At 34.2% G+C, this 16889-nt stretch overlaps 1 pseudogene; it reads left to right on the top strand.

Moving 5' to 3' along the window:
* Nucleotides 1-2813: 2813 nt before the first annotated feature.
* LOC136139215 (FUN14 domain-containing protein 1 pseudogene) lies at nt 2814-3245 on the top strand (annotated as a pseudogene).
* Nucleotides 3246-16889: the final 13644 nt, after the last annotated feature.

Here is a 16889-nt window from a genome sequence, read left to right as displayed (position 1 = left end):
ACATATGGTGTTGATTCTTTCTCCTTTTTAATGAAAATCTGATTTATAAATCTCTTGCAACAAACTGGTGATGAAATGTTTAGCAAAGCTATAACACATATTACTTGATATTTTAAAATGCCACCTTTTTTTCTCATGAGCAAAATGATGACAGACCTATGAAGGTATGCTAAAAGAGGAGCGGAAATAAAATGGAAGGGAAGAATGAGAAAAAATGTAGAATTACAAGATAATAACTAATACTCCCTAAAATGAGTCTCACAAAATAATGTTATTTTTATTGGTTAAATAATTGTTTGAGCTGTAATTGTAGAGTTTTTTTAAAAATTTTAAAGTATTACGGTTGTCATAAGGTGTTTTGTGTGTTTTATTGAGGGAGGGTAGAGAGGTAGTACAGCAGCTAAAGAAAAACTACACTATTTCAGGATGTGTTAGAATGCTATGTAAGACATTTCAAATAAATGTTCTTAATATGAACAATATCAATTCTTAAAATATAGAAAAATTGTATTAGCAATTAAAATAAAACGAAAAGTGTCATACAGGCTCTAGCTATACATATCCCAAGAAACAAACCTTGATGAAGATTGCCTTTCTTATTCATCAGTTCCTATTTTTCTATGCCCATGGCATTTATTCTTTCTAGAAATTAACTAGTGACTTGATATCATCTCATGTAAGAACTGATTCTGACTAAAATATTTTCCTTATATTCTTGAAGATTCCCTGTTATGGTACCTGTAATATTTCCACTTAGATGAGGGACTACTTAAAACATCTTCCAATGAAAATATATTTATCAAGAGGAGACTTAAGAAGGGAGAAAACCATCCTTTACCTCTAAAGTGATACAATGCAGGTGTTTTAAGGAAAAATAGATTTTCCTTATACATACATATATGCAGAGAAGCTTGATTCTCAATCTAAGTTTTAAACCTCATTACGACTCAAAACTAATATTTTGTTTATCAAGATGCTATCATAAGCTGTACTAGCAGCCCTTCTCGAAAACAACACTTACATCATCACCAGTGGTGGTATCTTATTTTTTAATGTCACTGGTAGATTACAGACTGGGAATTAGATGTGTTTTTTTATAACCATTTACTTAGTGACAAGTATTCATATGTTCATGCGGTCTGAGCTTGAGAATGTTGGGAATGACAGTTTCTATTTTCAGGCTAATCTTTTCCCTCTGTTGACCAAGTAACCTTTCCAGTCTTCACTTCCTCTTTATTCAGAATAAGTCCCCATCCCCCAATTCCTGCCAAAAGAGAGCCTCGATATTCTGGAATAATCTTCCTCACCCTAATTTAGATGTGTCAAACCATGTCTGAGTACTAGAGTGAGCGTGATTCAGCCACAAGCTGGTAACTCCACTAAGACTAGTGAAGTCAATATTAGACCCCTAAGAAATAAAGCATTTAGGGCTAGCAAAGAAGAGATTTTTTAAAAAGGAAAATACTAATATCTATTGCTGACTAGTGAATTTTTATTCATTTTATTTATAATAAACAAATTAGATCTTATTATGCCAATTGATCTTATTAAGCCAATTAATAACGCTGGTACAATATTTATAGGTGTTTCTAACAGAATTCATTTTATGTATAAATGGCCAGTCACTATTCTTGTGCTCATTATTACTGCCGTTATGCCCATTCTCACTGAACAGAAATAATTTACAGTAATCTGTGATCTCTCTAGAAAAGGAAATGGCATTAAGGGAAATCACAGATTGGCAGAGAGGTAATTAATTAAATATTAAATTAAATCTTGACAGCAAGCTTTCAGAGGCAGCAAAAAATCTCCATTGATGATACAAAGCAAATACACTTAACATCTTTTCTCATCTGTAGTATCTCAATAGATACTATACAGATCTAATACAGACCTAGATAACAGATCTAATGATCTGTCACATGAAACACCTGCTCCAAAGTTTCTATTCTCCCAACTCCTAAAAACATGAGTTCTACAACCCAAGCTAGTAGGTAGATTCTTGCCCCTTTTTTTCTTCTCTCACATTGCTTAAGAGGCTTTCTACTTCAGTTATCTGTAACTCCAGAGTAGTTTAAGTTATTCAACTTTTTCTGAATTTCATTTTAGTGCATCTCAAGAGGCTGACATTGATCAGACTCAGAGAATCTATCTTTTAGTTCAAAGACTGGGTAAAAATCTGTAAATGCCTGTGCGTGAATGCATAGTTAGGGTCAGTATTACTTTTTCAGTACCCATACTTTTACACTGCACCTGACCTGTTGCACTGATAAACACTATCAAGTATTCTAGTTTGCAAAAACTGTAAGGACCACTTCACATGCATCTCTGGGGAACTAGCTATTGGAACTGTCCTCAAATTTATCCTGCTGAGGCTAAAGTTTTCTTATCTATAAAATACTCTTCAGGGACTTACTTGGGGGTCCAGTGGTGAAGATTCCATGCTTCTACTTCAGGGAGCACAGGTTCAATTCCTGGTCAGGGAGAAAAGATCATGTATGCCATGCCATGCAGCCAAAAATAATAATAATAATAAAATACTATTCAGTACTTAATTAAAAAAATAATGCGGGAAGCAGTAAAAGCCCTCAATTCCAGAAGGTGAGAAAGCTTGGGGATAGAGAACTGTGAAGTTCTTTTAATTAGTCCAGCACAGAAAGACTGATTTACCTAGAATACCATTTGCTTAGTTTTCATGAAGTGCTTACTTCTGCGTCTATGACCCTTTCTTCCAACCCCAGGCCCTCTTTGCCCCCCTTTGACAGCTGAGTCCTCTTCACTTGGTTCTGGATTCCAAGGCCAGGCCAGTCTAGATGGGATCTCTCTCACCTGAATATGAAAGTGATGATGATTCATACTGGACCTAACTCAGTATACAAGAAGACACCGCTGGTAGAATCTATGTTTGGCCATAGTTTGGCACTTCCAGTAGAACAATACTCAGTAGCCATCCAGATTGCACTGGCCATTGTGCAGGATTTTTGTTCCAGAAAGTTGGAAAACTTACAGCAACAGTAGGTTGCTGGCCATCTTCTTCAGATTTACCAAAGTAACTATGTGCAAATCAACTGGGACAGAGTTGAAAAAAGATATAAAGAAAGCAGGAAGACCTGATTTAGAAATGAGCAAATAAAGCAGCACCTGAAATCAGCAATATAATTGAAGCAGCAACAGAATTTATCAAACAGGACATTGTGATGTTCAGTGGATTTGTGAGAGGCTATTTGCTAGGCCTTGCCTCTTAAGGACATGAGTGTTCTGTCACAGTGGATTCAACCTGAGAGGAGAAGGGGTGGTAACATGATGATGTCTCTACAGTTCCAGACACCAGATTCTCCAGGGTGTGAAGAAAAAAGTAGTTGGGCAAAATGGAGCTCGCAACTTACTGTTTGTCTTCTGACAAATCCTGGAGTGCAGCCAAAAAATAAATAAAGTGAATCCACTTTAAAATATATATATGTTTGCAATAAACTAAAAGGATTGTAATGCCCTTTTGTGGAAGGTCTTAGAAATAATAGAATTATTGAATATATTAAATAGATTCTACTGATATAAAATAATAATAATGGGGGGGAAATCACTGCTGTTCTAGTCTCTGTGACATAATTAGTGCAGCTTGTATCTCCCAAACCTTACCATTCTGTTTCTCTTGCAGGACCAGAATACGGTGCTGCCCTTTGCATTCTCTGCTTCCCAGCACAGAAAACACTGGCAAAGAACAGGCAAGGAAGCTGGACATTTAAGCCACTCTAAACTACAGATTATTCTTGAAGGAGAATCTTTTAAGGAACTGAGTTTTTGGTTTTACATGTATAGTAATGAATATATACAACTGAATTTTACAGTTATTTTTAAACAGTTGTATACATGTTTTCTTAACTGAGAGATGACTAATTTTAGTTTTTCTGTTTTCACTTGTATTCATTACAACGTTTTTTAAATTATAAGCCTTGAATCAATATACTTATGTGAGTGTTGATAAGAGTAATCATTTCTAAGCTTGTTTGTCTCATGCCATAATATATACACATATTTCAAGATATTGAATTTATAGAAAATATATAGAAAAATATATGGAAGTGAATATTTAGAGAAAAAATCACTACTGATCACACCTTGTCAAATTATAAGATATGACAATTTCCCCTATTGTCAATACAAATGCTATCAATGCATTTGTATATGCAATGAAACTTTTGAAAATTCATGTAGGAAAATTATATCAGACAGCTCACAGATTAGATTGTACAAATATTGAGTACATTAATGATTATTCATTAAAAACAATCCTAGGTAAAAACAGTAATAAGATATCAGTATTAAGCCAATCCTTTGAAGTAAAAAGTAATGGCATATAGGGTGTTAATAGATATTAGAGACATAAATTAAAGTGATTGGGCTAACTAAGGCTATAATTCCACACTAGCAATTCAGATTATTATGAGTGTTTTGTAGTGTCAGCCTGAGAATGCTCAAGGAAGTATATTCCAAACTTCCTTAATGATAAATGTCACCAGACTAAATAGCTAAACATAATGGTTATCAGACCTCTGCCCCAAGAGATTCTCATTCAGTAGATTGTATTGTGACATTGTTATCTATAGTGTATCTGTAGTCCTCCTGGGGACTCGTCAGGCAAGCTTGAAAATCACCAAGGCTAAGAGAAGGTCTGTGACCTTGGCACACTCTGAGCCTTTTAATTTTCCTCATTTGTACTTAAAGTTTGTGAAATAGGTTATAATTGTCAGATTATATAAACTATTTGTTTTATTTTACAGCATTTGCTCACCTGGTCTTATTTGTGACTAACAACTCTGTGAACTACTTGATATATATTTCATATATTCTTTACTTGGATTTAAGGATGCACATGCGTTCTCAAACTTAATGTGCATGAGGATCACTTGGACAAATCATTAAAATGCAAATGCATGCTCTGCCTCATAGATTTTGATTCATTTGGTCTCTGATGGGACCTAGGAATTCACATTTGAAATAAGCACTCCTGCTGATTCTGATGAAAGTGCTGTACAGATTATATATTCAGAAATCCCACTGTAGAGGACTGATGAATTAAAATCACAGTGACTGTTGGAAATCCACCTAAATCTAAACAAACCCTGTGGAAATACTTCTGTGTTTGGAGCTTCCTACCAGCTGCCAACGTATTACCTGAATTTTACTATAAATGGTGCACTTGAATGTCATAAGAGATTATCTTTATTCATTGGAATTATTTTGAGATTCATTCTATTTAAAAGACACTACAAGGAGGCTTCCCTGGTGGCGCAGTGGTTGAGAGTCCGCCTGCCAATGCAGCGGACACGAGCTCGTGCCCCGGTCCGAGAAGATCACACATGCCGCGGAGCGGCTGGGCCCGTGAGCCATGGCCGCTGAGCCTGCGCATCCAGAGCCTGTGCTCTGCAACGTGAGAGGCCACAACAGTGAGAGGCCCGCGTACCACAAGAAAAAAAAAAAAAAAAGACACTACAAGGACAGAACTTCTAGGTGATTTAATTAAGACAAAACTCTTATTATTTGCTATTTATGTAAACTATTTTATTTTTAATGTCCAAGCAAAAAAATTGTTTGCAATTGTAATTATACTCTTTACCAATGTATCAAAAACTCCACAGAGAAACTGGTATCATATTTTCCTACAGGAAATCTTGCAATTTTGCAGTTCACATTTTTAGTTAGGTAAAATACAACTTTCATTACTATGCACAGTGAGAATTTAAATGTTTCTGATCCTTTCTGCAATAAAATGTTATGTACATGCTTTAAGACAGTTGAATTACTATGCTTCTCACTAATGATGGAGTAAAATTTTACGTGAATGTGTTATAATATTTCTGAATCTCATTAAATATTACCTTCATAGAATTTTATTTTAGAACAATAGCTATCATCTCTTAATTGTTATGATCCTGAAACACACCAAATGCATTTCACTTGGTCAAATTTGCATTGTAACTTATTTTAAATGTTTAATCTTAGACATCTGAGTTATTAGAAGGGTTGATTCAAAAATCGAATGTGTCTGGCTTGCAGAAGAATGAAACTGTCAATCCTATAATGATTAAAATAATGGATTAACAAATGTGCTAACCATATAAACAGTGGCTTTTTATATTGGTGTATCAGTGTTTTAAATTAGGTAAAATTTGTCAATGCGATCAGCTTTATCATTTTTACTTTCAGATGATATAGTCCAATTTAATGAGGAATAATAACACTGGCTTTCTCACAGAGCTATTACCACAATGCAATCAGCAAAGTATGTTAACAATTTGGATAAACAGTCCTTGTGTGTGTGTGTGTGTGTGTGTGTGTGTGTGTGTGTGTGTGTGTATGAAAGTGCACATATGCCTGTGTGCACACAGAGTACATGTTTAATTATAATATTGATATTTTAAAATAGTTATATTTATCTGTGTGAACACGTTTTATTTCTATTTTGAACAGAGTGTTATTAATTCAACCATGCTATTGACCATCTATTTCTAATTTCCTAAATAATTATTTTAAACAGAAGTCATGTTCCTTTATCCAGGTTGGTTTTCCTCATCGAAATTGTGTGTAGAAGAATAATATCTTGATGAGAAAAAGAAGAAAGACTGCACAGTCTAACCCTGATTTTAGAGGGAGAGCTTTTTATCTTCATCCCTGACATCAAAAGAGGAGGTATCATAACACTTTAAAGCTTGAGCTTTTTATTTGACGGAGATTAGAAAATAAGGAACTCTGGATTTTGTACTTGTTCACCTGAAAACATCAAATTTAATACAACTCAAAAGATATATTCTAGTTTACTTTTCATATGTCATTGTTATAGTCAAATGTTCTCTTTTTTCCAAGAAGATAAAGTTTTCCTCCGTGAATATTATTTTTTTTAACTTTTCATTTTATATTGGAGTATAGTTTTTTTGTTTTGTTTTGTTTTTTTGCCACACCATGCGGCTTGTGGGATTTTAGTTCCCTGACAAGGGATCGAACCCAGGCCCTTATCAGTGAAAGTGCAGAGCCCTAACCACTGGACCATGAGGGAATTCCCTGGAGTATAGTTGATTAACAATGTTGTGTTAGTTTCAGGTGTACAGCAAAGTGGTTCAGTTATACATATACATGTATCTATTCTTTTTCAAATTCTTTTCCCTTTTAGGTTGTTACATAATATTGAGCAGATTTCCCTGTGCTATACAGTAGGTCCTTGTTGGTTATCCATTTTAAATACAGCAGTGTGTACATGTCAATCCCACACTCTCTAACCATTCCTTCCCCCCATCCTTCCCCCCTGGTAACCATAAGTTTGTTCTCTAAGTCTGTGAGTCTGTTTCTATTTTGTAAATAAGTTCATTTGTCTCATTTGTTTTTAGATTTCGCATATAAGTTATATCATACAATATTTCTCTTTCTCTGTCTGACTTACTTCACTCAGTATGACAATCTCTAGGTCCATCCATGTTGTTGCAAATGGCATGATTTCATTCTTTTTAATGGCTGAGTAATATTCCATTGTATATACGTACCACTTCTTCTTTATCCATTCCTCTGTCGATGGACATTTAGGTTGTTTCCATGTCTTGGCTATTGCAAACAGTGCTGCAATGAACATTAGGGTGCATGTATCCTTTCAGACCATGTTCTTCTCTGGATATATGCCCAGGAGTGAGATTGCAGGATCATATGGTAGCTCTATTTTTAGTTTTTTAAGGAAACTTCATACTGTTTTCCATAGTGGCTGTACTATGTACTATTCACATTCCCACCAAAAGTGTAGGAGGCTTCCCTTCTCTCCACACCCTCTCCAACATTTATTGTTTGTGGATTTTAAAATTTGTATGGAGACACAAAAGACCCTGAATAGCCAAAGCAATCTAGAGAAAGAAAAATGGTGCTGGAGGAATAAGGCTCCCTGACTTCAGATTATACTACAAATGTATAGTCATCAAAACAATACGCTACTGGCACAAAAATAGAAATATAGAGCAATGGAATATGATAGAAAGCCCAGAAATAAACCCACACACCTATGGTCAATTAATCTATGACAAAGGAGGCAAGACTATACAATGGGGGAAAGACAGTGTCTTCAATAAATCGTGCTAGGAGAACTGGACAGCTACATGTAAAAAAATGAAATTAGAACATTCTTTAATGCCATACACAAAAATAAGGTCAAAATAGATTAAAGACCTAAATGTGAGACCATAAACTATAAAACTCTTAAAGGAAAACATAGGTAGAACACTCTCTGACATAAATTGCAGCAATATCTTTTTCGATCCATCTCCCAGAGTAATGGAAATAAAAACAAAAATAAAGAAATGGGACCTAATTAAATTCAAAAGTTTTTGCACAGCAAAGGAAACCATAAACAAAATGAAAAGACAACCCACAGAATGGGAGAAAATATTTGCAAATGATGTGACCAACAAGGGATTAGTCTGCAAAATTTATAAACAGCTCATGTGGTTTAATATCATCAAAACAAACAACCCAAACAGAAAATGGGCAGAAGACCTAAATAGATATTTCTCCAAAGAAGATATACAGATGACCAAGAGGCACATGAAAAGATATTCAACATTGCTAAATATTAGAGAAATGCAGATCAAAACTATCGATACAATGAGATATTACCTCACACCAGTCAAAATGGCTATCATCAAAAAATCCACAAACAATAAATACTGGTAAATATTATTTTTATTTTGTATTATAAGTAATTGTTTTTAATAGCTAAGAATTAATACATTTATAACAATGTCTTAAAAACAGAGAAAATCACAATTTGTGAGAATTTAAAGCCAAAATAGATCTATTTATTTCTAAAACATAAAATTGAAAAATGATTATTATTACAAGTATTCAAGTGCGGCATGAGCAGTGCTTAAAAAGATTTATAGACTTGTATTTCATCTAATATAGGAAATCATTCTAGATACTTATTTGTCCAGGGGATTAGTTAAGCAAATGTCTCTAACCTATTTAAATTTGTCATCTCAATTGAAGACAGGTCTCAAGAAGTGAATTGGTGGACTCTGAAACACATGGACACACTTTGTGGCCATCCTATTATTAGAAGCTAAAAGGTAATTACAAATCACAGAGGTGGCAGCGGCTCGAAGGGGTCAGGTTAGAAAGGCAGGGAGAAAAATTATGGTCTAATTTTTTTAAAAAAGGATGTGTGTTTAAACCCAATTGAGTTATTTAATGAGTAGATTTAGAGAAAGGATGGTACCCTGTCACACCACTTTAACATACTGAATAGCTCAAGGGGAAAACGTTGCTAGGAAGCTTTAATTAATTTCCTTCATCTAATCCTCTGTTAACACTAAACAAGCCACTGTCACATGCATCATATGAATTCCAAGGACAAAGTAAAAGCCATTTAAAAGTAGTCATATCCCAATAAGGTTATTAAGAGACTATTTCTAAGTTCCTCATTAAAGTTAATGCATTTAACACTAATACTGTTCAAAATCCATATTACAGTCCAGAAATTTCACAAAATATTGATTGCTTTGGTGTGTCCTTATATACTAATGTATTATATTTTTAAATAACTTAGTGAGGCAAAAGTCCAGGTTATTTAGTTTCAGCTTGTTGTGAAAGATTGCAACTCCTGTAACAGCTTTAAATTGCAATAGCTCAAGCCTTTGGGTATATCAGTTTTTGTCTCTAAAATTGAGTGCCAGCATCACAGCCTCTGTATTTTGTCTAGAGCTTTTCTCAGGGTTATACAAAACAATAGGAGATTAATGGGGTAACATAGTAGAAAGTTTTATGAATGATAAATATTATCCCTATTTTTCTGTAGGAGAAATGGAGTCATATGTAGGTTAAGTAACCATTAAAACTGTTATAGAAAAGGATCCACTTATGCTGCATTTAACTGCATTCCAAGCACTTATTCTTTGCTAATCTCCTTAACTGTCACTTTGAGTGCCAAAGGTGAGGTAAGGGTATGTATCCTGTATAAACATACGCAAATTTTGAATCATTTAAGCTGTCTTTTCAAGTATTGATCAATATATCAAGTTTGATGATCAAAAACCAGAATTTTCCTTACTCTTTGCCAAAAAGCCCCTTTTAGTGAGATTTTCTTTAATGTAATGGGGGGGGCCGGGGGGAGACATAGGTTTGCATATAAATGTATTTCCCAACAGTAAACTTACTTCCCCAAACATCTAGTACTATCATCTCAACTGAAAAGCTGGTGTAGAAAGAATGTCAAAGTCCATGCTGGAGAATAAAATCCTTCCCCACTGAAAACTGTAGAGCAGGTCTGAAGGGAATGACATCTCTCGCTATCTTAAGGAAATTCTTTTTCGTTTCTTTTTTCCTGTCAAAATGCAGCTTAATTCAGTATGAAGACTATGTATAGTGGCTTGTTGCATAAGGTCCTACAATGTTTTTTGCATAACGGTAATAAAAGTGTTTTAATGATACATTTTTCCATTAAGACTTTGGAAGAATATATTGTTGGCATAATGGGTAGAATGAGAGAGTATCTTACAATGTACAGCAAGAGGAGGTGGGAAAGTTAAAGTAAAAGAAAAAAAAATCATTGTATATTATTTTACATGAAATAAAATTTAATTAATAACAATAATTTGTAAAGTGATGAGCGTAGCCAAACATAAATGTGAGTGAAATGAAACTAATATCAGAGACTAAAGAGAAATCTTCATAGATTCACTCTTCTGTAGAAATTGAAGACAGATAAAGGGAAAAGGGCATGGAGAGAATCAAGTTTTTAATTTTCATACAAAACATTAAAAATCCATTGATATCAGATAAGTTCTTTGTATTTAGACCTCCAATGTGAGTGGTGGGAGCTATTTCAATGTCCCTAAATTCTTTCTCAATGAATTTCAGATTTCCTCTACATATATTGAAGAGAAATGTCGTGAATTTTTTAAAGAAATTAGTTCAAATGGAAAATAAGAAGAAATGGAGAAGAAAGAGAAGACAGAGGAGGTGAAGGATGAAGAGAAGAAGAACAAGGGAAAGCACATCATTAACATCTATGAAAACATATGGTCAAGAGAAAAATACACTCCCCCTACAAAGAACTGGGGAGATCAGTGTCCGGCCCTCTTTCTGCCAGTTTACTTTGTAATTGTTTTGTCCAATTTACCTTAGGCTAGCCATGTATTTCCTCCCTACTTTACATACACATGGAAATTGCACATTTTCTAGGATTGGGCTGAAACAAGTTGTGTCTTGAACACGTGGCAAATTTCCTACTCTCTTCTAAGCAAAGTCAAAATATGCCAAGAAAATATATCACATGGAGGTATAACACAACACAGGGTAAGGTGCATTTGGAAGCAAGCAAAGACTTTCTTAACAGATGAAAAACTTTCTAGAGCCCAGGCCTCCTGAAAAAGAAAGTTCAGCATGAATATAAAGAGAGGAAGAGACTGCTACGGAATGAGCTTAAAAGAGTAGGAAGGGATCATGTTCTTAGTTTGCAGTTTTATTAAGTAGAAAAGAGAAACTGTGGAAATACCTTACATGTGATAACAGTAGGATGAGTTCGTGTTTCTGTAAACTGTTTCCTTTGCAGTCTGAATACTGGATTAGAAAGCAAGAAAGAAAAAAAAAAGGAATTCAGATCAACAGGTTAAGGGTCACTTCAGCAGTTAACAGAAAGATAGTGGCAGCTGGAAAGAGGTGACAGTAGAAATGGAGAAAATAAATAATGTAGGAGGGAGAATAAAGAATTTTTGGTGCTTTGTGACAGGTGGGCAAAGGTGTCTTGCATGATAACTGTATTAATGGAATGTCAATCCATTTACTAAGAAAGAGATTCAGGAATAGGAGAGATTTTGATGGAATAATATCACAAGTTAAGTTTGGGACAAGTAAAATTTGAGTGGAGCTGTCCAATTGTCTGCAAGATATTACCAAGTAGAAAAAATAAGATTTCTGGGCTATAAAGGAAGTATGTGAGTACAATGGCCTTATAGACAAGCAGAGGTACTGGATAAATTGGGTTTAAAAGCTTGACCATTTACAAACAATTTTCCTAATCAAAGGATTATACCTCAGTTTCTTCACCTGCAAAAGTGGGATTGCAGTGGCACCTCTTGACATTGATCTTAGAGGATCATTGTGGAAATTCAATGAGATATTATATGCAAGACACTTGTCATACGTCTAGAGTTTTATACATATTCACAAATGTTAGCTATTATTGCCGTCACTATCATCACCATTTAAGCATCTGAGAATGTTAAGCATCTTAAGAAGAAGGGATGTCTCGAGATTAAATGAGCAACCTCAGCATTGGAATACAGTTAGGGGAGGGGAATCCAGAACACAAAACTGAGTAATATGGGCAGCACTGGAAGTACATATATAACTATGAAAATGTTATGCAATAGATATGAAAAAATTTCAGAGTCCAAAGAAAATGAGGGTTGAAAAATGTCCACTTTATTTAACAATAAGGACATATTGAATACACTTGCAAAGCAAATAAAAAATATATATAAATGTATCATTAGCATGGCTTAGGCATGAAATTTTTGGAGAGTAGCTATGCATAAGTAGCCACCAGTAGTAGATAGCTAATATTAGCAAAATTTTTTGTGCATAGCAGATGGCACAGTTTTGGGAATTGAAGAGAACAAAAGGAGAAGAAAAAGAGAGAAGCTGACAAATTTATCAATTAATTAACTGGAGAAATAATCTTGCCATTTTTTTGGAGGAGAGCAAGCTTAGAGTTATAAGAGAGGCATATGGTCAAATAATCCTTTAGATATGCAAATATTGGCAATGGCTTTCTTCAGTGGAGTAGAGATGAGTAATATGATCTCTATGAACTGGTAGGACTAAGAAAAATTTCTGTTTAAAGTTGGAACAACTTATTTGGTCAATGATCCATACTGTTCCATACATGGAAATGTAAAATATCAGTCAGATATCAATCATATAGATCCAACATCATTCCTTAAAGAGAGACATTTTACAATGACTCAATCTTGGAATATTTATTCCTCCATATTTCGTAAATTCCTCCATATTTCTCCTTCAAAAAGAATCCTCCTCATCAGCAGTTCTTCATGTTTGTCTCATCAAATTAACCAAAATCCTGCTTATTAGCAAACCTCACACGAATTATCATACTATTTCTCTCCTTTTCTTCATTAACAAACATCTTGAGAAAACTTCCTACTTTTAATTTCTTCTATTCTTTCTTTTTCACCTTTGTTAATTTTTCTCCGTTTGCCTCTTAAATGTGAACATTCCAGTAGATTTTTTTTTTCTAGCTTATAGTCTCTCCTCATTCTACATATTCTCATGCAGCAATTTGATCTTCAGACACGTTTTCAGTCTGGATGATATGCAGACACGTTCAGCTCAGACTCAAATCCAACTGCTAACATTTTTAGTTCCAAACCAGGAGGTAGGAGGCTGACAGTGAAAATAAGTGGAAAGTCAGACAAGTAAACTGCCCCTGAAATCAAGTCTTCCCTGAAGGCCTATGATGGTATATTTATCCCAGATCCCAAGGTTGAATAGCCTTAGAGGGAATAGGAGACAATATTTTGTACTGACACAAGATGGTCAGCTGGAATCGATATTTTGGATGAAACTGGGACTTTGAAAGGGTTATACCTTTATGGAAAAGTCAGCAGGAAATAAAAAGTGCATTTGTTTACATGACAGAAATCTTCCAAAATGGCCTGAATGCTAGATGGAGAATGCAAGGCAAGCTCTCGTGAAAAATCATACATGGTAATTCTGCTATTTTGTAGGATTTGGGTTTTAAATTTACGTTACTCATAGAGTCAAGGAAATACAAACTCAAAAAGTTAAAGATATGACTAATTGGTATCACTCCAGAAACTTAATAGAAACAAAAGAAAATATTTTCCAGATTAGCCATTCTGATTGGTATAAAGTGTTATTTTGCCTTTTCCCCAACATCTAGGGAAGTTAAGCACCTTTTCATATATGTATTGGTTATTTGGATATCTTTGCTTGTAAAAGGCCTGTTCAAGTGTTTTGTTCATTTTTTCTATGATTTATTCATAGAAATTTATTTGAATAAATTCAAATTTATTCAATTTCTTAGTAAATATTTATGTATATCTGACAAATATATGAATTGAAAATATATTTTCCCATGCTGAAGCTTGCCTTTTTAGACTCTTAAAGGTGTCTCTTGATAAGTAGAACGTCTTTATTTTATGTAGGTAAACTTGTATTTTTTTTTCCTCTATGCTTAGTGGTTTCTGAATTTAAGAAATCTTTCACACTCAACAGAATAGGTAAAATGAAAAGAAAAACAGTATCAAGTGTTGGCAATTTTATGGAACAACTAAACATCTAGTGTTCATTGACCCAACTATTTTGGAAAACTGTCAGTATTGTACTAAAACTGAACAATATTATTCCATATTACCCAACAATTCCACTGTTAGATAAGTAACCTATTTATAGAAATTACTATACATATTTACCTAAAACTTTGAACAAAACTATTGGTATCAACACTACATGTAATGTAGCCAAAAAATGAAAACAACCTTAATGTCCATCCGTAATAGAATGAATACACAGATTTTGCTACAGTCACACAATGGAATGATAAGGAATAAACTGGGTACACACACATAGTAGTTCAATAAATTATTATTATTTTGTCTTGAGTATGCTAAGACTCTTTCTTTATTCAAAAGGTCTAATAATTTCACTTTGGATATATCTTGGCATTGATTATTATGACTACATTTACTAGGCAGCTTTAGATATTTCTTTATTTCAATAAATGGTTACAGGAGTACACAGGTTTGAGAATATTTTTGTTGTTGTTTTTGATTTATTTTTTAACCACTATGGGAAATACTTAAGTATTTTTATACATACGGAGAAAAGAGCAACTGATAAGAGAACTAAAAATGTAGAAGAGAGCAAGTCCTAAATATAGGGCAATATTTCAGTACTGAAACAGATGGAAGAAGATAGAATCCAATGCAGAGACAGTTGATATAAGCTTGCAAAAGAAATGAGCACCCAGCCTTTGGAACTGAGGAAAAGGAAGCATGTAGCTGAGTTTCTGAATAAAAAATACTATGTGATTGACAAAGAAAATTCCTATCTTGTGTCTTCTGACCCTAATAATTCTAGTGAAGTACAAGGCAAGGTCAAGAGCTGAGAAAGAGGATAGAAGTGACATAGAGGTTACTCGATATTAATGACATCTTTCAATAGCTAATTCATGGGAAGCTTTAAGTTATGAGGAATTTGAACAGAAGGGTAGTTCAAATGATTAGTGAGGGTTTAATAGAGAGCTGTGATCAAAAAACAAGTATCGAATCAGAATGAATGGGTTTGAAACCCACTTCTACCATTTCCGTATTTTGTGACTTTGAGTGTCAGGTTATTCATCTGTAAAATGAGAGTAAAGAAATTGATAATCCTATAGGATTACTATGAAGATACAAAGAAATAATAAGAGGTAAAATGATAGACACACTATCTTAATTAGTTACTTGCATTTTTTTTTTTTTTTTTTTTTGGTTAGTCAATGGATCTATAGTGACAGGATAAGAAAGTAGAGAGATTAATAGAGTAGGAAAATGGCAATGGGTCAAGCCTCATGATATATTCACTTTTATTTTTTTAGATCAAAAGTCAGTGAAGTAAGGAGTGAAGGAGATAAAAGGGTAAATGGTTTTAGTAAAACAAAAAAGAAGTAGATTAGCAGTCATCATTTAAGATATGGCAAAATTATGCTTGATGTCAATGTGTAAAGTGTAAAAAAATATTGCTAGAAAATGGAATATTGTTTGTAAAGATTCTTAGTGGATTCAGGATGCCTTCACCTACATACCTACTCACTTTTTAACCAACCTCTATGTGTGCTTTGCACCTAACACTCAAATGATTTCGCTTTGCTAAGATCTGATATCTAATTTTATTTGATCTAGCAACAACATTCAATACAGTTGAACTCTTTTTCCTTTTTAAAATACTCACATTTCTTGACTGGCCTCCAAATTTGTACATTTTTTTCATAGTCCTCCTACATCCTTGTCTGCTCCATCACTATATTCTATGAAAATACGGCCACTTTCCAATGATCCCAAATACTGAATTTGGGGGTCTTCAGTGTATAGGTGGTATAGTTTACTTAGTTCTTGGGAAAAAGTGTGAATTGAGAACAGGAGAGCCCAAATCTATATCCAGAGCAAATTTAATATTCAGAATTGCTTAGAATGGAAGATTCTATCTTTCTCTACTATAATGCTCGCTGCTTGAATCAGTAAGAATAGCCATCCATCTCCATGGCTTCCTCTTTCCCATGGTAGGGAGAATAATCATGATTTACTCTTTCTGTAGTCTCCAACCCAGCCCTTACTAAAGTGTTCTAAATAATCCATATGTATTTTCCCTAGAACTCCTTAGCCCTACGCTTCTTGCATTATTCTTTTCAGGCCATTGACTTCATGGCAGAGTTCTCTACCACAGCACAGAATTTAGAGTATTTCCACACATCAGACATACATATTGGATAACTAAGTGTATTGCTTGTATCTTTGCCTATTAGGAGTATTTCCCATCACCAAAACCCGGGTCATCCCAGGAAGAGAGGGGGCACTGCAATGAGATAGTAGTTAATTTTCCATAGTGGCGCTAGACCATGCCAAACTTTCAACCAGGCCTTTGTCTTTTCCACCTCTATCTATACAACTTCTGGTTGTAGAGAATCCCTTAAAACTCTGCCTAGCATCCTTACCTACCTCAGATATATTTATTACCATCAGATCTGCTGGATTATATACCTAAGTGGTAGGCTGCAATATCATGTAGCACCCTCTCTATGCTTCACTCAAATCAAGTTATCTTCTAAAATACCACAT

The sequence above is a fragment of the Phocoena phocoena genome, chromosome 1, assembly GCF_963924675.1.
Source record: "Phocoena phocoena chromosome 1, mPhoPho1.1, whole genome shotgun sequence".
NCBI classification, from domain to species: Eukaryota; Metazoa; Chordata; class Mammalia; order Artiodactyla; family Phocoenidae; genus Phocoena; species Phocoena phocoena.
The sequence above is the reverse complement of the archived record's forward strand: the minus strand, read 5'-3'. Positions and strand labels throughout refer to the sequence as shown.